The 22,186-nt window shown below is 35.1% G+C and overlaps 1 long non-coding RNA gene across 1 annotated transcript in view; it reads left to right on the top strand.

The window, feature by feature from the left end:
* Window positions 1-1,126: 1,126 nt before the first annotated feature.
* LOC138710077 (uncharacterized) overlaps window positions 1,127-22,186 on the top strand; it is a 69,113-nt gene continuing 48,053 nt past the window's right edge. Inside the window, exon 1 of the long non-coding RNA XR_011335050.1 lies at window positions 1,127-1,250. This is a non-coding gene — a long non-coding RNA (uncharacterized lncRNA). The remainder of the gene's footprint in view (window positions 1,251-22,186) is intronic.

The following is a 22,186-nucleotide window of genomic DNA, read 5'->3' as shown; positions in this document are numbered from 1 at the left end:
CTAAATGAGTCAGTAGAGAAAATGGACAGCTTCAAATACTATACTATAAGCAGTAACATGAGCTGCTGCCAGGAAGTCAAAAGAAGGATAGCAATGGCCAAGGAAGCTTTTAACAGAAAAAGGAGCATCTCCTGCGGACCTCTAGAGAAAGAACTAAGAAAGAGACTAGTGAAGTGCTTTTTATGAAGTGTGACATTGTATGGGGCAGAAACGTGGACATTACGACGAAGTAAAGAAAAGCGAATAGAACCATTTGAAATGTGAATATGGAACAGAATGGAACGTGTGAAGTGAATAAGAAGTGAATAAGAAATGAAGCTGTGCTGGAAAGAGTGGGAGAAGAAAGAATGATGCTGAAACTGATCAGGAAGAAGAAAAGGAATTGGCTGCGTCACTGGTTGAGAAGAAACTGCTTACTGAAGGATGCACTAGATGAAATGGTGAACGGGAGAAGAATTCGGGGCAGAAGAAGATATCAGATGATGGACGACATTAAGATATATGGATCATATGAGGAAACAAAGAGGAAGGCAGAAAATAGGAAAGACTGGAAAATGCTGGGTTTGCAGTGAAATACCTGCCCTTGGGAAAAACACTAAATGAATTAATATTATTACTTTAGTTGGGAATAAGCTCATTTAGAAGTACGGAAAGTGCTTAGAGATGTTTCTTTGCTTATCTTTTTGCCCATAGTTCTCATATATTATTATTATTATTATTATTATTATTATACGATGTGAGACTTTTGTCACATTCTACATATTTTGCGTAGGTCTAGTAATCTAGTTGGCTGTTGTTAAGACTATTGTCTATTTCCAGTTGCATTGTGAACTACTCGAAAATTGCCTATTTTCATATCCCAAGCTAAATCAAGAGTTCAAGAAGGATTTAGGAGCAATTCCAACATGATAATATATGGAAATGAAAATGTTGCTGCTGATGGTGGTGGTGAATTTCTTTAACGATGTATGAATGCTTGGTATTGCAAGTAATGCTGTGTCATATTTAGAGAGAGCTAAATCAATCTCCTAGTCACGTGGAAAAAAAATATTTTTTATAACATGCGACGATGAGGTCAGGTTTGCGAGAGGCGAAAGTTGTCACTACGAGGTTAGCACATGAAAGATGTAGTACTTCCTATCCAGAGGTGTTTACAGTTCGTCACATGGTGATACTTGTGGCAAGTTTCTCAAGAGTATCCAGATATGCCTTATGAATGCGAAGCAAAGCTGTCGATATTAAACACAAAAGTAAGTGCATTTTATATTATCTTTCGGAGTTCTTCGTTCAGTTTTACACGTTATTATCCTTTGCCATTTAAATATTAATGGAGGACGAAAGAAATTCAAGTAAATTGTAGTCTAAGAAAAAGTGATAATGAATTCTTTAAGTCCCTCGTTGTGACTCCAGTGGTAGAAATGCTGACTTCAAATACAGCGAGCCTATTACTTCTTTTCACGCGACTTAGTTCACACGTCTCATATTCTTTGTGGCTACAATAATTTACCGTAACTAACAGTGACTGAGTCTTAAAATTACAATTAGGCAACGTTGCTTAAGCGCGAATGACTCGTGTTGTTCTGGGCAGCTAAAAAGTCTCGACCTCCATGAACTAAGTTGCATGAAAATTGGTATAATTTATGTTATCAGCTGGAAATTCCAAATTTATATTTTTTCCAAAGGGCTTTAACTTATGATCCGTATCTTGTGTTGTTCTATATTGTCTTAAGCAGTAGTCTTGCTTCATGATCAGGGTGTTCCACTAATTTAAAATGTATATTTTCGTTCAAAATCCTTGCAAGAATTAGAACGGAAAAGAAAAACGGTCAATTTTTTTAAGTTAATAATCTGACGATACCTTACACAGTAATAGAATGTGCAATTCATATTTACTCTGTGCAGAATGTAAATGACATACAAGATGTCAAGCTTACTCAAGTGATACACGTCACAGCCCACATAATGCAAAATTAAAATGTTTGTATGCAAAATACCGACATCTCAGTATTTTAAATACAAATACAAAATACTTTTAAAAATATCACCAATTCAAATACTCAAAATAATTATTTCCACTTCAAATAATCGATAAGATTTAATTATGAACATTTAGTTTCAGAGTTCAAATATTCCTATTATTAACATTGCATTTAACTATGTATCGCATCATCAATCACAATTCATAAAGTATATTTCTGCTATTATCAGGAATTTCACAGCATTATTCAGTGGTCATCAAGCAATGATGTTCAATAGGACTGAGATATTTCATATTTGTAATAGTCAAAACTAACATTATGATATATGTTTTATTAGTGTTGTGGAATTTAATCGATTAATCGATCAATTTCTGTTGTTAGATTAATCGATCTAAAATATTCAATCGAATAATCTAGTCGATTAAAATTAATCTGTTGTGCTTGATATTAATTATAATTTTGTTAATGCAATCTCAGACTAAAAATTCCAACAATATTCGTCCCTCAGAAATTGCTTACTTTAAAGCACAGTAGTACAGTTATTTTGTAACTGCAAAGCAGATAGCAGGCAGTATAAGGAAAAAATTTACACAAACACTTCAGAAAGAGATGGAGATATGAGGACAGTGACCTACTGAAAGTTGAAATACAATGCGATATCCTTATTAAGTGTTATGGTTTTCCAAGAAAACTTCCACATTGTTATCAGCTCGTCTTCCTACCATATGAAATATATACTTTTCTGAAATTTGCCCCTCCTCATCCTTATCATATTTGTCATCACCACCACTATCGACGCTACCTCCATTTCATACATTTGGATTTGAAGACATTGTTTGAACCTTTCCATCTTTTTCTATCTCTTCCTCTGCCAATTTCTCTGGTTAGTTCGTATTTATAAATTTGCAGAGACATGTGAAAATTTTCCGTTCCTTTTATATAACTGTCCTTTTTCTCAAAGTACAACTACATACAAACAGAAGATAATGACACAGATCCCATTATGGAAATATTCTGTTACTTTGTGTACAGAATTCTTTGGCAAGATGAACGAGATTAACACCCAACATTTTAATATGTAAATCAGGGAATCAACATAAATACCTTGAGTTAGGGAATGTTTTATCCACTGACGTCCGTTTTTTATTATGTAGAATGGTAAAAAAAACATATTTATTTGATCACATTCCGCAAAACAGGTATATTTACTGTCAACTTTTAGAGTACACTTTACCAGCAACTTTGGAGGATTTCAATTCAGAGTGAGTCAGAAATGTGGTTTCAGGGTACGGGGCTCCAGGTCATTATAATCATCAGATAAAATTTTCTTTAGAAAACTTATCCTGGTCACTGGATTGGTAGCGGTCCTACTACATTATCAGGTATTTTCCTGTGGGAAAACGTCAAAGATGTCACTTATAAGACAAGATACAGAACAGGAGTTAATGATCAGTATTATCACTGAATTTGACGATATTCGTAATACGTTAACTACTGTTTGAAGAAATCTCCAACCACTGCAATGGCGCAGTCATTGTATTGTAATTACTATGAAGTGAATAGTTATAATATTAAGCAACTTTTTTTAACAATTTTTCTCCCAATAACACTAAAAATTATATAGGACTACTAATTAAAATTCAGTTTACTATGCATTTTTAGTGCATTTATTTGCAACATCAAAAGATCACATGTCAGCTGATTCTGTAGGATGGTAATTGCGTCATATATATGCGCGACGAATGTAGCCAAATTACAACTAAAATGGCAGCGGCATAAGTAACTTTTCCTGCCCTACAGCATAAAAACGAGACCTCAGTCAATCTTACATCCTCTATCTCAAAATAATCATATAGGAGAGAGAAATTCATTCATTCATTTATTATATTCCATAGATTTTACATGAGCAATGAAGCTTTAAGATGTGGAACAAGTCAAAATTTTACAATATTACAATTACAATTTTTACATTGAGGTGAGATCCGAGGATTCGCCAAAAGATTACCGGGCATTAGGTGAATTTCTATTTATTTGCATTATATGATAGAGACAGTGACATTTGATACGTGAAAACAGCATATGAATGTCAAAAAATAAATTTTTATCTGTTTCAAAATCTTATTTGTTTTGGAGATTTTCACGTCCAAACGTTGAGATTCTATTTCTAGAAAGTCATCCTCTTACTTTTAAGGTATGTTTTCCATAATCAAATGACATTATCTTGCCTGACTATAGCCTATTGTTAGATTGTATTAACCACTTCCCTTATTATCCTGAGTTAACTCGGGTTGCTAACATGTGTCAAAATTTATTAATCCGAGTTAACTCGTTTGAGTCCCATTGTCTATTTCATAGTGATTTTTTAAGTATGTAAGAAAATTAGTGATGGACAGTGATTCTGCAATATTAAATGACCTCTTTACGAAAATAAAAAATATGACACTTTTTTCACAAAACTGGTAAAATATATAGTAAGGAAAGAGGTTAATGTGGTGTTCTTAACAATATGTTATTTCAGCCACTGCTTCCCCGGAATAATATACTTTCTGCAACGGTACGATTCTCCGGAAAATGTGTAAACATGTTGGAAATTCATTTCGTAGCGAATGAAAGTTCTTAGATTCTGAAATAGAATATATTACAGAAATGTTACAGAAATGGTGGAAGAATTTGTTGATACAATTGCAGTCGATGAAGAGCTTCATGATGATACAAATGAAAATGATGTTATAATGGATCAAGATTCAAGAGATACCAGTAGTGATGAATCATCCACTTTTGCAACAAAATTAGATCAAAATGGAAGAGGTCTCTCTCTACCCAACTACGCGTAGAAGTTGTGCTAACATGGTGAGTGTGAGATGTGGTCCTACTGATCACGTGAGACTAACAGCATAGAAAATATTTTCAAACAACTTTTTGATGATGAAATGGTGGACACATTAGTTCTATACACAAATCAGAGAGGACGAAGTGCTATGCACAAAGTGTTTCTAATCATCCTGAGATTTGACGATATCAATACGCGTGAAGAGAGGAAAGTCACTGATAAAATAGTTGCTTTTAGAGATATTTTCAATATTTTTGTGAGACACTTCAGGAAAATTATAATTTCCATTCCGGTTTATATGATTACTGAAGATAGAATTCTACTTCTAGCATATAAAAGTTGCTTCCTTAAAATGTTCTAAAACATAGTCTATTATATAAATATTTATTAAAGTTTTACTAAAAAACATAGTAATTTCAAAGCTACTTTGAAAAGATATGCTGTAATATCACTTAAATAATCTCCTCAACTAACCCCCTAACCTTATCACATACGTTCTTTATGAGTTGATGAGTTAAATGGGGGGATATCTAAGTGATATTAAGCCGAGATATGTGACAAGGTTAGTGGGTTGGTTGAGCGGATTATTTAAGTGATATGACATATCTTTCCATCGTATCTTTAAAATAACAGTCGCATTGGTGATTTTTGTTTTATTGGCCTGTAAGATACTTTCAGAGGATACCAAAATAAATCGGGTAAGGTTTAAAGTATTGAGTTTTTTTCGTACCTTAAGCACATATAAATGAAATAAAATATGTTTAGATTAAGGAAACAACCAAATTGTGTAAATAACGAAAAGGGTGTCAAAACACATCCACATGGTCTTCAATGTAATTTTCTATATCCAGTCCTCAGAGAGTTAAATTAGCCAGGGAATGCGATCGTTCAATAGCAAACATTAAACTTTAAACATTATTTCCAAACAGAAAGTACACATATATTTTATTGTTTATCTTTCCCTTTATTCACTTCAAATTTATCAATTATCAGTTACATTTGCTGCTATGTTCCTTTTAATCTCGGTTATGAATTCATATCAAATTTCGTGTCCGAAATTGTAATAAGTACTCAAATTTCCTGTGCAACTATCTATAATAATAATAATTGTTTAAGTACACGCCAAATTATTCACGGAATACGCCTCTTTAATAATAAACAATAAACTTTAAACATTCTTATATATTCAATTAGAGAATATTACTTCCCTTACTTATTAATTCATCATTCTGTAAAATTTAGAGTTGTATTTGCTTGTTCACTTATTATAATCTCGTTTTTGCCTCCATATTACAATTTAACGACTCTTTTGAACTAGAGGAGTCATTTGTAATCGTGTTAATGATACATGTAACAACGGTGAGACGAAGACACTTGGGAGAGAGATATTTTGTATTTCTCTTTACCTTTGTTTTAAAAGTAAATTAAATTAAACGTTCCGGGCCATTCGCATTAGCAAAAAGTCCTCATACTCATTAACAGGAGTCTAATGGGCTTCGGACTCATTTTCTGCGACTAGAGAAGGGATTCGTTCCTCTAGGGGTGCCAATTGCTATAGTAATATGCCCCGTAAAAACTGTTTTTTTTTTCTAGAAGTCTCCCACTTGGCAGCAGGAAGTAAGCTATTCCTTTCATGTTAAAAATTCATATGCCAGGAAAATATCATGCTCCCTTGCTATTTCTCTTTGTTTCATTTCCCTCACAATTAAAGCTGATGCTCCTTGTATGCTGGTATTTCATATAGGAATTACTTCACTTCTGTCAACGGTAAGAGAAAGAGAAAGCTTTTGTGACATAATGCTGCATATTCTTCTCTTAATAAATTTTCGACCCAAGTGGTTGGTGAGATATGAAGCTGCTGCTTCTACGCTAAGGAATATGTGACACTACTATCATGGCTGTGCTGTGCATTTCATTATGGCGTGCTGGTAAACAGTTCGTGATAGAAAATTGATACAACTGGGGCAGCAGAACAGGAACGAGCTTCAATACTGACAATGAATGGGGAAAAGTAATATATTTACGGGCGTTCTAGCTTAAGATATACATCGACTTTTAGGATAAAAATCCACATTTTTCCGCAATGTCTTTCAAACTATGGTGACATGATTCTTACGAGTAAACTAAGTAATTTATATAATTCGAAATTGAAAATCGAATTTGGGAGCCCAAAGAAACTTTTTTTAATATTATTTTGGATCGACCTCACTCCATAAGAAATTGACATAGGGTGAAACTTCTTATCTTGCACCATTCAAAAGATGTACCAAAATATATAACACTATAAGAAAAAAATAAATATGTATATATTTGTATATTTTTAGGAAAAATAATTATAATAGATTAAAAATAATAATTTTAGTTTACAACATAATCACATGTTTAATCTTTAATTTGGTACCTCAGTGAAATCTTTTGCCCATTTGGAAGTCTACTTTTTGTCGTCGGAAGGATAATAAATATCGGAAAACAGACACAGAAGATGGCGTAAGGTATAGAAAGAATAATGCGCACAAACAATTACGAAATTATTGAGATGGTGGGTGCAAGTTATATATTTTTTAAAAGTAGAAGAAATGAGTTTCCAGATGAGGTAAAAACATTATTTACCAAAATGTTGAAGAAATCTGACATTTATAGAGTCGATGTATACTTTAAGAGGGGTGGAGTTCTCAGAAGAAGTGACATCACTCATAAGGGAACTAAATCAGGAGATAATGTGGTAGAATGACCAGATCCTTTGATAGTATAAAATAGAAATTTCACCTATTTTTAAGGTAGAAACTTCATAGTTCATATAGTTCAACCCCTTTCTTGCATGTAAGTTTCATTACGATCACATGAATGATATCTGGGTTTTTTCAAATTAAAAAAATTCATGTTCTCAAAACCTATCTCCTATTACAAAATTTAAGTTTCATGCATGACTCTTTTTTTATTATGACATACTGTCTGACATGGTTATAAAAGAATTAAGTACACAGAATTTTAAATTTACATCTATAAATGGAGAGATTTTTTTTTAATATGTTACTTCAAAATTAAATTTCTAATGGGCACTAAATGTGTTTTACTTTTCAAGTTCTAAAGTGTTTAGTATATAAACAATGCTATTGTTTTTAACAACAATAAATACAGTGAACATAAAGTCTTTCCCTGATTATGAACATTTAAGTCTATTATTAAAAAACTAAGCTAGATTCAGGGACGCAGTTTTCAGCAAATGATACCTCAAACTTCAAACTTTTCACGGATGCACATCAACATGTGCTCCGTTGCCAACATCTCGCTTTTTCGATCCCCAATACCGAACATTATATCTGCTCATTTTTCCGGAGGAGTTAGACATTTTGCACAGATGGCTGCAGTTCGATGCGTACAAAGTGTAAATCATGCAAGCTTTGTTGCCAGACGACCTCCCCGGACGAAGTGCTGCATTTGCTGTGGATATTCAGAAAGAAATTGAACAACACAATGACTATCTTAAGCAAGCTTGTTTTTCTGGTGAGGAAATCTTTCATAGCTCCAGTAAAGTCAACAGACATAATGTTCGAATTTGGGGGTCGGAAAACTGAGATGTTGGCGAAGACATGGCATGAAATCGGGTTTCGATCTAACGTTCTCCCGGCAACAAACGGAGCACATGTTGAGATGTATTCATGACAACTTTGATGGTTGAGGTATCCTTTGCTGAAAGTCGCTTCCCTGTATCTAGTGTTCTTTATTTAGTAATAAATGCTTATGATCAGGTGAAGACTCTTTATAGACTCTGCATTAAATATTTCATTTCATGTTCCTATCATCCAAATTGAAAAGAAGATCACGTGCTTTATGTGGAGTGTAATACTCTATAAGGCAGAAACCTTGACATTACTACTAAGTGAAGAGAAATGACTAGAAGCATTTGAAATGCGGATGTGGATAAAAATGGAGCGTGTGAAGTGGATAGAGAGAATAAGAAATGAAGCTGTGCTAGAATGAGTGGGTGAAGAAGGCATAATGATCAAATTGAACAGGAGAAAAATAATTTGACTAAATCACTGGCTAAGAAGAAACTACCTTCTGAAGGATGCAGTGGAAGGAATGGTGAACTGGAGAAAAGTTCGAGGCAGAAGCAGATATCAGATGACAGACAAAATGAAGGTATGTAGATCGTATGCAGAGAGTAAGAGGAAGATGGAAAATAGGAAAGACTGGTGAATGCTGAGTTTGCAGTGAAAGACCTGCCGTTGGGTAGAAAATTATGACTGAAATAAGCATTAAAGTTAATTTAAACATGACAAAATTGGCTTAAAAATAGCATATGAGAAAACAGCGTCTATAGTTTACATGGCTCGCATTACGGAATGCGAGCTGGTTCGAGTCCTCATGGAGGAAGAAATTTTCTCATGAAATTTCGGCCAGTGTATGGGACCGGTGCCCACCCAGCATCGTGATGCACTTGGGGAGCTACGATAGGTAGCGAATCCGGTTGCGAATACCAGCTATAACAGCTGGGGGGATCATCGTGCTACCTCCATTCTGGTTGGATGATCGTCCACCTCTGCTTCGGCATGTGGGCGTGAGGCCAGCAGCCGGCTGGTGGGTCTAGGCCCTTCACGGGCTGTAGCGCCACGGATTACTATAGTTTACATGGACCTCAAATTCAAGAGTATAGCCAATTAAATATGACGTAATTTTTATGGTCCTAGAGCATTGAAACTTACTCAATATATAAATATAAAATTGCATTAACAAAATTTGGAGTAATTTCAATGATCCTTTGACTCTGACTTTTCAGAGCAACATAAAAATTTTAAATACAGGTTTATCGAAATGTTAAATTTTGAGTCGTTTCCCTTTTGAACCGGGCTGTCGATACGTAGCAAAAGGTGGTGGTGGTGGTGGTGGTGGTGGTGGTGGTGGTGGTGGTGGTGGTGGTGGTGGTGGTGGTGGTGGTGGTGGTGGTGGTGGTGGTGGTGGTGGTGGTGTTCAACCAAGACGAAAATTCTCTTATCAGGAACAGAGTTCTTCTGCGTGCTATAAATCTACGACACAGAACTCCCAACTTCACTACTTCGCAACATTTGTATCTTTGTCGATATTTCAATGAGCTATTTTCCAACTAGCTCTCGTACCTCACTTCCATTTTCTTTTCTTATATCCACATTTTTCGATACTAAAGATAAATCCGTTGCGTAAATCCAGAGGTACTTGCGTCATTTCCGTTACGAAAGTATCGATTGTGGAGTTTAAGATCAATCTTTCAATTGTCGCCGCTCTGACTGAAAATATTTAGTATCCAGTTTCACTTTCACTGCCCGTTACAGACTAATACCACAGTCTAGTATATACAGTCACGAAGCTTGAGTTGTGAGGGTGCTAGGAACAATAGACCGTACAGGTACTATTTCGCATTGTCTGTAATGAGGCGATATTAGCGATCCTATGGTTAGCAACTATCTATGGATTCATATTTACTACGTATAGAGCTTCGTGACTGTATATACTAGACTGTGCTAATACTATGTAGAGCTATATGAAGCTTTTATCAGATGAAGTTTTTGGAGGTGTCAACGAATCGCTGGATATTTGATCTGGAAATCGATTAGTTCCTTGTTGCTGTTCTTGAGGTTCGGGAAATTTGGCGAAAGATTTTAAATAAGAAATGTTATCAGTTAAAGTTACACAACACAGAACTGTAAGCATTGTATTCTTCACCTGACATAATTAGGAACATTAAATCCAAACGTTTGAGATGGGCAGGGCATGCAGCACGTATGGGTGAATCCAGAAATGCATATAGAGTGTTAGTTGGGAGGCCGGAGGGAAAAAGACCTTTGGGGAGGCCAAGACGTAGACGGGAAGATAATATTAAAATGGATCTGAGGGAGGTGGGATATGATGATAGAGACTGGATTAATCTTGCTCAGGATAGGGACCAATGGCGGGCTTATGTGAGGGTGGCAATGAACCTCCGGGTTCCTTAAAAGCCAGTAAGTAAGTAATGTTCTCGGTTTCGGGACTCGAACTGTGGGTTGTTTTTTACCAGATCCGTCGCAAGAAGCGAGACATAATGAAGTGCAGTGACCCCGCTACCGGTGCTGGCGTGTTGCGGCTTCCGACGCGAGAGAAAGTCTTCACGGACTACTGAACGTGCCAACGGGGGAAGTGCGCTGGCTACAAAAACTCAGAGCAGCACCTTTTTCCGTCACGACGTCTCGGTACCCTCACCGACACAATTGCCTCTTATTGTTACACCAAGCAATGAACAAAACTTTACGAACATGTATAAAAATCCATAATGTTTTTCACTATTTTGTTACACTATTTTGTTATCCAGTCAATCCGGATTCCAAACAACAATTACAGGAGTGTAACCGCGATGACCGTTTGAAATATTTCTGAATTGGTAGTGGTGATGGTATTGGGAACTAAAACTAAAAAATTAATGTTTCTTAAATTATACTACCACAACCATTTCTACTAAGTGGGAGGGTACTTTTGAAGGATGAATCGGGCAGCAGAATTAAACATAAAACATTGTTTGTGAAAGGATTTCGAGATTATATGAATAAAAGCGAACAGTTGGCAACATTGCAACACGTATTCATGTAACAGCAGCAGTTGGGATGTAAACCATGTGCGTCACGATTGGAGTTTTAATCCTCAAACGTGCATTGGTAAGCATTCCAGTCATGCCACGGGACTAGAAATATTAGGTACTACAGGTACGGTATCTATGTTTGCAACGGCTATTTTTTGGACTTCCGTTTTTACAAATTGAAGACAACGATGACTGCTTCACAGATGACTATCAAACCTGAACATTGGTCAACTCTCTCCAGTATACATTATGGTGTTCCACAAGGCTCAATAATTGGTCCACTGCTATTCTTAGTAGCAATAAATGACCTTCCTAAATTCATTAAAGCTATAACAATAAATTATGTATGCTGATGACACTACATTCTTATGTTCTAGCTCTACTCTGAATGAATTACATGCTCTAACTAATGATATTCTATCACAGATGGCTTTATGGTTTGAATCTAATAGTTTTTTCCTTAATCAAGAAAAGACTATCAACATAACTTTTACCCTAAATCATATAATAAAAAAGGACAACATACAAAACTATACCAAATTTCTAGGACATTTAATAGACTCCAGTTTAACATGGGAAAAACATATCGAATATATATGCACAAAATTATCAAAAGTTATATATTTATTAAAGAAATTAGTGACTTGTGTTTCCCAAAATTATTTAAGATGTGCCTACTTTTCGTTCTTTCTGTCGATAATTAGGTATGCCTTAATTTTCTGGGGATATGGTAGCAAAATTGGGAGTGTCTTGATTTTGCAAAAGAAACCATTAGAATTCTATGTCAATCAAACTATCTTGAACATTGTCGACCTCTTTTTAAACAATCACAGATATTAACTGTCATAAATTTATATATATATACGACCTAGTCCTTTACACTCGACAAAATATAGACAATTACTCATTAATAGCCAATATACATGATCATGAAATTAGAAATAGTGAACAAATTAATATTCCATACTGTAGATTACATAAAACTAGTACAAATTTTTCTGTCATGGGGATGAAATTATACAATAAGCTTCCCAGTCAATATTATAAGTTACCAACCAATAGTTTCAAAGCTAGATTTTATAATTGGCTTTTAATTAATCCTTTCTACTCTGTAGATGAGTTTCTTAACATAAATTGATACGAAATTGTTTTTAATAAATAAAGTTATTTAGATTAGTTACAATTATTACATAAGAGTGAAGTGTTCTAATTAATTTTAGAGTTTCAAAATGTTTTGTGTTTTCATTCTAATTACTGTTTTCAATTATATGCGTATTTTCAAATGTATGTTTTTTGTGACGAAGCCTGTCACTGTATGTTTAATGGCTTAATAAATTGAATTGAATTGAATTGAAGGAGATAGAACAGACTGCTTTTGCAATTACATATTCTATATTTCTCCAGATGTCAAATTTCCCATCTCCAGAAAGTGAGTAAACATACACTGTACAGATATGAAAAATTAAATTATGGTTCATTTAACGACGCTCGCAACTGCAGAGGTTATATCAGCGTCACCGGTGTGCCGTAATTTTGTCCCGCAGGAGTTCTTTTACACGCCAGTAAATCTGACATGAGCCTGTCGTATTTAAACACACTTAAATGCCATCGACCTCGGCCGGGATCGAACCCGTAACCTCGAGCATAGAAGGCCAGCGCTATAGGTTACCAACTACGCTACCGAGGGCGACTACTGATATGAAAAAAAAAACACAAATACAGTAGTATCGTTCCATTCGAAGTTCAGTTTTTCATTTTATTATAACCACCCTAACAAGCATGGGGCTCTACCTCCATGCCCCCCAGGTGCCTTCATGGCATGTTACGGGGATACCTTTACCTTTACCTTTACCCTAACAATAGTATTTCTCTTCAATCCCACCAAGTTCGCTCTGTAGTAGTCCGCCTGCCTCCAGACTAGCCGGTCCTGGTTCGATTCCGGGCGAGGTCAAAGATATTCATGTAAAATTTCTACCTCCGGACTAGGAGATGTTGCGGTGCACAACTTCTAATCACTAGATTGTACACCAGTATGTCTGGATTAAAACTCTTGATGTCCCAATGTCACCTACTGGTGCCGCTTCCTAAAAGCTGTAAAAAAATTACCAGTAAATTGATTTAAACATAAATCAGCGTTGGAATTTCTGTTACCAGAAGTATAATAAGACATTTTCGATGCTGATTTATGTTTAAATTAATTTACTGGTAATTTTGGACAGCTTTTAGGAAGCGGCACCTGTAGGTGACATTGGGACATCAAGAGAAATACCAAATATCACCGCAGTGCATATGAAGAGAAGGCATATGTCACTGTTGATAGTGATTCGTTCTTCGGATGGGGATGTTAAGCTTGGTGGCCCCTTGTTGACATTCCACAGAGTAGGCTACTTGCCGGCACCGGGTTCCCCTCCTCCCTTCCACATCTTCATCATCATCCTCACCCATTTCCTACACTACACTTACACGTACACACACTTATACTCACGTCACTGTTATTTCTGGGGTGACTTCTCCTCTTTGCTCACGCCTTAGGAAGTGAAGGCTCTATAAAGTCTAGGTAAGTAGTATCGTTCGCCATTTTTGTTCTTTCGTTGCCGAGCTACCAGACGAGGAATCTATTTGCTGCACCGTTAAACATTATCATGTCGTAGCTCCTATGATAATAAATCAAACGCACTGTAATTGTGCAAATAAGTGAGAGCAAATAACTTTCTCGTGTGCTTTCTGCGAACGCCAACGAAAGAACGAAAATGGCGGGCGATTATATTAAGTATTTATCGAACCTTAGGAAGTGCATAACGTCATCAGCAGCGAATGACAAGAAGCACACGTTTAAATGTATTCGACCTGCAATGCGATTGGCTGACGGAAATAAGAGAGATGGGACTACAATACGCGACATAACATCATGCATAGCGTGGCCCACCGAAGTTGTGTGCAACTTGAAAATGGGTCACAGTCCTGTCATCTATCTACAATATGCACGCAAGTGAAGTGGGTAAATATCAGACACACACAGACACACACACACACACACATACATATTTCTCTTCACTGACACCCTACTGAAATTCCTAACCCTAGCATACATAAAGATCCGAAGTAGTCGTCTGCATGTACCAGTGAGAATAATTAGTGAATTCTGTGAGAAGTAAAAGCGAATTACGATTCTCAAAGAATAGTAAGCTGAAAACACAACAAGAAGAGACGATTTTCTTAACAAGTATGAAATAGATGGGTCTAAACTTACAGTAACAAGTATCATATCAATATGGACAAGAAGTATTCGCTAAAGCATTTCAACCAGTGTTGGCAAGATGCACTGATCAATAATTTTAACCACACCCACGTAATTTCGTAGTCCGTCCTAAGCTAAGTCGGTGAAGTAGGATATGTGACGTTGGGAATTATGAAACCTTGGCACATTTAACACTACCTCAAACCGGACATAGTGGCGCACCTAACACTATCCCGAGCCGAAAGTCATGGCGCACGTAGCTCTAAATCGGAAGTCAGTTGGTCGATGTCACCCGCAGGAGAGCAGCAAAATTATGTGACAGCTCGAAAAGTTCAGTAACTTAACATGACATTGGTTGCTGTGCAGTTCCTCCTTCCCGCTTTAATTTTACTTCCGCCTTGCTTCTATCGTCAATGATTGCACGGTTACCACGTCTTCCTTTTACACACTTTGTTACCGATTTTCATTTACAGCCTAAACCATCAATGTTACGCAAGAAATCAATAAAGGACACACATGTTGATATCAGCTTTACTAATTCCCCCAACGTCACCTCCCTAGAGTCTCCTGTTTTCTTTCATAACGCACTCCAAAATTCAACTGAAATGCTGCTCTACTCAAAACCCGTTCACAAAAGACCAAAATGATATTACACTTCTATACATATTTATCTCACTGCCCTAATTCACTCTCGAGAGGACCCAATTTAGTTCCCTATAAACTATTTACTATGTACGAGTATTCAATAAATATTTTGTACCAATGAGGGGTCAAAGTTAACCTCGTAGTTTAATAATTAATGTAAAAATAGTCATATTTCTGAAATAAATGCAGCAAATACAGATAGATGGTAAATAATGTTTAATTAATATACACTCAAATAAAGGTTAATATTTACAAAACTGGAAGTATATTCCTTGTTGTGACAGAAAATTAAATTAAGAAACTAATTTATTAATTCTAAAGTTTTAACATATACTGACGATTGTGATAATACAAAGAAATTAAGACAATTTACACATACTCCTGTACCGCCTAATTTGTTCATTTAATTTTATATAGCAGGTTTCATGCATCTTACTTCATTGTAGATCTGAGATGTAGAATAAATAAAGAAAATTATGAAAAACATAAAATTATTACTACATACTATGTACTGGGTAGATTAATTTCATTAGCGTAAACATCTCCACCAGTTAAGTAAACGATGTGAATATGGTGAAATTTCGTTAATTCTGTTCTCAACTCTTTCTCTGGGCTCTTCAAAGCTTTAAGATAATTATACAGTGCAATAATGACTTCTAGGCTATATGAGGGCCTCGGGAGTAAGAAATGGTAACTGACATTTTGGATAAGAATGAGATATGTAGCGTATAATATGGTATCTTACATTCTGCGTCTAACGCAATAGTTAGTATTTCAACAGAGTATACAGATTTTACTTTCTCGGTAACTATACAAACTGGTGCAAGTATAAATGTTTGTCTATCTATAACTTCAAAACAATAAAATGTCACCATTTTTTACTCTCGAACCCCTCATATGTGAACTCCTACTTTATTACAACTGAGACTAACAGAATACAAATTGATATCTGATTTGCGTCTTGCATTAAAATTATTAAAATTTTGTGCTTAGTACTAAATATACAGTATAAGTCAAATTGTAAACCTGATTTCAATAATTTATATCGTAAAATCGAATGAATTTGTCGTATTGTTAGATGTGTTTCGAAAAGTAAACTCTCGAAATTTAAATTCCCCACGTTATTTCCGCTTGCGACCGCCAGGAGCAGCTAAGGAAAATGGAGGCGATTGGAAGCCTTCTCTGTGCTTGATTATCATGCAAAAAACTCTGCCTTCAGCGTTCAAAGGCATTTCCGGAACAAATTTCGAACAGACCCACGTAGTGGAAAGGCAATTCATAGGTGGTAGGCCTACTCCTAATTTAAAGGCATGGGCTGCATTTATAAAAGAAAATCGACTGGAAGTCCGTAGATTGAGGACAGTGGGATGTGTTCGTGCAGCTGTGGGGATGGACAATCCTTCATTGGCCACCTCGATCACCAGATTTCACACCATGTTTTTTTCATGTGTTTAAGAAACACACTTGCAATGACGTTGAATGACCTAAGCGCGTATCAAAGCAGCCGTCGCTGAGATTGACCCCAACATGCTACAAAGGGTTGGGCAGGTAATTGAATATCGGCTTGATGTGTGTCGTGTTACTAATGTTACGTACATTGAACAGTTGAGATGTATCTGAAGGAAAATTGATGAGTTTTACCTTTGCATACATATAATACTTGCACTTACTTGCCTAATATTAAACTTGAATACTAAACTATTGTAATTAGGTTCATCATTTTGACTTGTCCTGTATATTGATTATTAACACGAAACATTCTCAGGGAAAGAATGTACTTACACAATGAGCTTAATTTTTCGAAATTTTAGAAAATCATTTATAGAATATTCTTTTATGCACACCTATCACTATTTTTACACATCTCATTCATAAAACAAACATAATATGTTTGGTTTCGGATGACTTAACCCAGAATTATTATAGAATGGAGATATAGATACATGGTATGACATTTTCATTATTCCTAGTTTTCTGCCTAAGGGTAGGCATTTCACTACAAACCCAGCATTTTCCGATCTTTCCTATTTTCCGCTTTACTGTTAATCTCCGCAAACAATTCATATATTAATGTTGTCTATTTTCTGATATATTCTTCTGCCCGAACTATTATTTCGTTAACCGTCCCTTCCAGTGCATCTTTCAGTAAGCAGTTTCTTCACCAGTAACCCATCCAGTTTATTTTTCTCTTCCTGATCAGTTTCAACATTATTCTTTCCTTACCCACTCTTTCTAGCATAACTTCATTTATATTTCTGTCTGTCCATTTCACATGCTCCATTCTTCTCCATATCCACATTTCAAATGCTTCTAGTCGTTTCTCTTCACTTCGTCGTAATTTCCATGTTTCTGCTCCACATAATCCAAGATTCCAAACGAAGCATTTCATTAGTCTCTCTCTTAGTTATTTTTTCAGAGGTCCGCAGAAGATGTTCCTTTTTATATTAAAAGCTTCCTTTCCCATTACTATTCCCCTTTTGACTTTTTGACAGCAGTATTTGAGGATATGCAGCAAGATACAAAATATCTTGACGCAATTGACTAACCAGACGACTTTCCCTAAAGTTAATAAAAATATACCTGACTTACTAAAAACGAGTTTTCTCATATACCCATCAGAGAGTTTCTTGGGTTCAAATAACAATGTTATGTTCAGGACTAATTTACCAAGGAAAAAGAAGTCTGTCATGGAATCAAGAAAAATAATGTGTAAATCGCATATTTGATAACTACAAAGACTGTCTATGGTTAAGATATATCGAAAATATTCAAACGAACTGTAAATGTACACAGTTGAAAAAAAAAAAAAAAAAAGTAGCTCTTAGTCCATTCGATGACAAAAAGTATTTTGCGGACAATATAACTGGATGCAGTTTTGGACATTATTAGGTTACATACACAAATGGAATGATTATAAACCGTATGATTAAGCCTGATCTCGTGTCAAAAAGCTCAATCGGCTTTCAATTCCTAAACGACTATTGTCATAGTTTTCCATTAGTCGCTTCTTCTCAAATACAATGACGCAGTCTCAATTACATCTCTCAACAACACACGAAAGAGATTTCTTATTTCACTTATTAATTAAATTTCTTACTTCTTAGATATGCTGGAACTGCTGCCAAAATTATAATCACTGACTACAAGAATTGTAAATTGTGTGAAATATATTAAGAATATTCAATTGTACGCATTTTCATATAAAATGGTGCTTTTAGCTCCATATAACACAAAATTTCTTAATATCGCATCCTTAAAATAATACTGTCGTAACTACAAAAGTTAATTTTGAGTAATTGTATGGTAAACAATTCAAAATCAGGATTACCAAGTATCAGTATGAGCCCTGGACACTTTGCACTTGAACTAAAAGATAAAACAGTTCTACTGTTTGACAGAGGATTAAATTTAATAAAGATTACAAAACTGTCTGCAACTCAAAATTCAATTACTCTAGGGGTGCGATATGTACTACTTATTTGTTAGATACAGTTACATATTTGAATGGATCAGAACCATAGTGGGTCAAGCGCCATTTACTAAAAACCGTGGTCGACCTGTTGGCGAATTGGTATAGTGCTGGCCTTCTATGCCCAAGGTTGCGGGTTCGATCCCGGGCCAGGTCGATGACATTTAAGTGTGCTTAAATGCAACAGACTCATGTCAGTAGATTTACTGGCATGTAAAAGAACTCCTGCGGGACAAAATTACAGCACATCCAGCGACGCTGATATAACCTCTGCAGTTGCGACCGTCGTTAAATAAAACATAACATTTTTTAACTAAAACCGTAGAAAACAAAGGTTAAAATGAAGTTATTACCATAATACAATGGAAACATATAGCAAGTAAAATAAAGTATACACATTAAAACTAAATGATATATCAACCTTTATTAAACTATGGTATTCACTTAACTTTAACCCTTGCTTTCTCCGTTTTTAATAAATGGCGCTTTGCCCAATATGGTTCTGAACCTTTCATTTATTAAGAATGTTTTAGTACACAAAACACCTTTAGTTAACAAAAAAAAAATGTACCGGTATTACATATGCTTCGCCAATACCAAAAATAATTGAATTAGCTCACAATAAAAGGAAAAGAATATTATACGCGGATAGCCTCATCAAAATTCCCTATTGTGGATATAGCTTCATCCTTTGTTCACACAAGCAAAATAACGAAATAACTCTCGTTTCAGCATTAACAATAAAGCCCAGGAGAATGGATTTTTCTAACTTTCACAAACACAACACTTTTCCCTGAGCAGTTTATCATATTTTCTAGTTGTATGTTCCAAAGTTTCAACAATTTTTGTCGAAAGCACTTTAATTAATCTATAATAATTCCACATTTCTTATCAAGCAGGAAGATACCTGGTCACTGCAGTAATTCAAGCTTATTTTAACAAGTGGAATAAAAAGACTCTGTTGGAGTGTAGCGTGATTTATTTTGCCGTGTCTGTATCAGTCTTTCACTGCATAGTAAGTCATTCAGTTTCATTTTGACATTCTGCATAGCTGTTTTAAACTCTTCCTCACTTTTCCCAATTGAAGAAAACATTTCATAAATTAACCGGAGAAGTTATTCATCTTTCTCCTGTCAATATATTTTAATGAAGTAGTCTTACAGCCTTAACAATGTCGATTTTGTATTTTTAAAATACTTCCATCTTCACTGCCTCCTTATACATATAAGGAATATCTCTGGCCTAAAAAGAAAGTTGAAAAAATATCAATGTACGATAGCTCTACATCTTAGTTGATGAAGCAGTTTTTCTTCTCAATCTTAACTTTGACAGTAGTAGTTATACTCTTCACTTACACAAGTGTGTTGAGATCTTTCTTAAGGTTTAATCCTTAAATACTTCTTTAAGGCAAGTAACATAGACAGTATTTGTCTTCGAACTGTGTGAAAATGTTTTGTAACAACATAGATTTTAGAGAACCAATTTATCATTTGTCGTTTGATGACAATTTTGTGTTTCCTTTGAGTTACATTTTTGTTTTTCAGTCAATTTAAACTTCTTGAGCAACTCTTTTGCCTCCACAGAAGTAAATCCATAGTATCATTAAACTGTTTTTCACTTAAGGGGTTAGGTACAGCTTACAGCAGTAAACTTTTTGGAAATATTCAACATTTTTTTCCTCCATTACTGTATCTTGTACAATAACGAAAATTGGTATGTATAAAACAATATCCTTCTGCTATACGAAAAAAATATTTTTTACGATTTAAAAAAATTATTCATATATATTCTTTTCTCAAAATTAAAAAAGTTGGCAGTTCACTGTGCAGTGATGAAGCTTTTCCCTCATAACTAAAAAATCTGTTAACTTTTTCATGTTCTCTCTCTTTTATTTTATTGCTGAAACTCATGTTTACAACATCATGCTCTTTCAACTACATTCCTTAATAAATTATATATATATATATATATTCTTTATTTTGTGTAGTAGGAAATACTGAGATTTTACCATTTTTAAAAGAATTTATTTTTTATCAGACAATATACCAAAGGTAGAGAAGTGAGCTTGCATCATATTGTAAATATGGCATGCATAAATATACACAAAAAATTTCATCGCAGAATGTTGGATAGTTTTTTAGTTATGTGGGAAACGCATCACCACTGCACAGTGAACTGAATTTTGAAAAAAGAAAATGTAACTACTTTTTTAAATCATAAAAATATATTTTTTTTAATATAGCAGAAGGATAGTGTTTTACACATACTAATTTTCATTATTGTACAAGACACAGTAAGTTAATGGAGGAAGAATATGTTGAATATTTCCAAAATTTTACCGTTGTAAGCTGTACCTAACCCTTTAAAAAGGGTGTAGAGTAAAAGGGTCCATACAAGTGACAACTGCACCAAATATATAATTACTGTACTTCGAAGTGAACAGAGCAAACCTGTATAAAATTCCATGGTCCGAGACAATTTCTTGTGATCTATTTTACAATTAAAATAAATTGCTTTTGTAATCGGCGAATCATACTCATCGATAAGTAAAAAATCTGGGGCTTGTAAAATATCTAAGTATAAATACTTAGAGGATTTCTAAACCTTCATGTTTCCAACTTAAACCATTATAATCATGAACACATCATTTCTCACGCAAAGACTTTTGTTTTTCTGGCAATAGTCAACTTTTCAGATATTTCTACCTTATAGTGTCCGAAAATCTTGTGTCAACCGCTGTGAAGTAATAATTAGCATGCCTGACCGTGGGACGAGAGGGCCAGGGTTCAAATCCAGGTTGAAACAAGTTACCTAGTTGAGGTTTTTTCCGGGCTTTTCCCTCAACCCATTAAGAGAAAATACTGGGTAACATTCGGCGCTGGACCCTGGACTCATTGCACCGGCATTATCACTTTCATATCACTGAAACGCTAGATAACCACGGCAGTTGATAAAGTGTCGTAAAATAATCCAAACACACCCACCCACCTGAAAACCTTATGTTATCACTTTACTTATTTATTATCAGATTTTACAATGTCCTAGGACATCTTCCAGCACCCATTTTCAGAATTCTATTCTCTTTTTCCATTCTTCTCTGTTCTCCCATGCCCAATTTTACAATCACCTTTCTCTCATTGTTCTATTTATTCCTTGTGTCCATGTCAATTTTGGTCATACCCTCTTTCTTTTTCCCGTTGGAATCCATTCATACACCTTCTTCGGAAATCTATCTGCTGTCATTCTCTTCATATGGCCAACCATCTTAATTGTTTTGTTTTATATAGTCTACAAGCGATCCTTGCACTTCAATTTTTTTCTCTTATAACATTATTCTTATTTTTGTCTTTCCTTGACACTCTTGCAGATTTCTGCCAGAAATCCATCTCTGTAGAATGTAGTTTTGCTACTGTCCTTCACTTCTGCATGCTTCACTTTT

Source organism: Periplaneta americana, chromosome 12 (assembly GCF_040183065.1).
Source record: "Periplaneta americana isolate PAMFEO1 chromosome 12, P.americana_PAMFEO1_priV1, whole genome shotgun sequence".
In the NCBI taxonomy this organism is placed as follows: Eukaryota; Metazoa; Arthropoda; class Insecta; order Blattodea; family Blattidae; genus Periplaneta; species Periplaneta americana.
The sequence above is the reverse complement of the archived record's forward strand: the minus strand, read 5'-3'. Positions and strand labels throughout refer to the sequence as shown.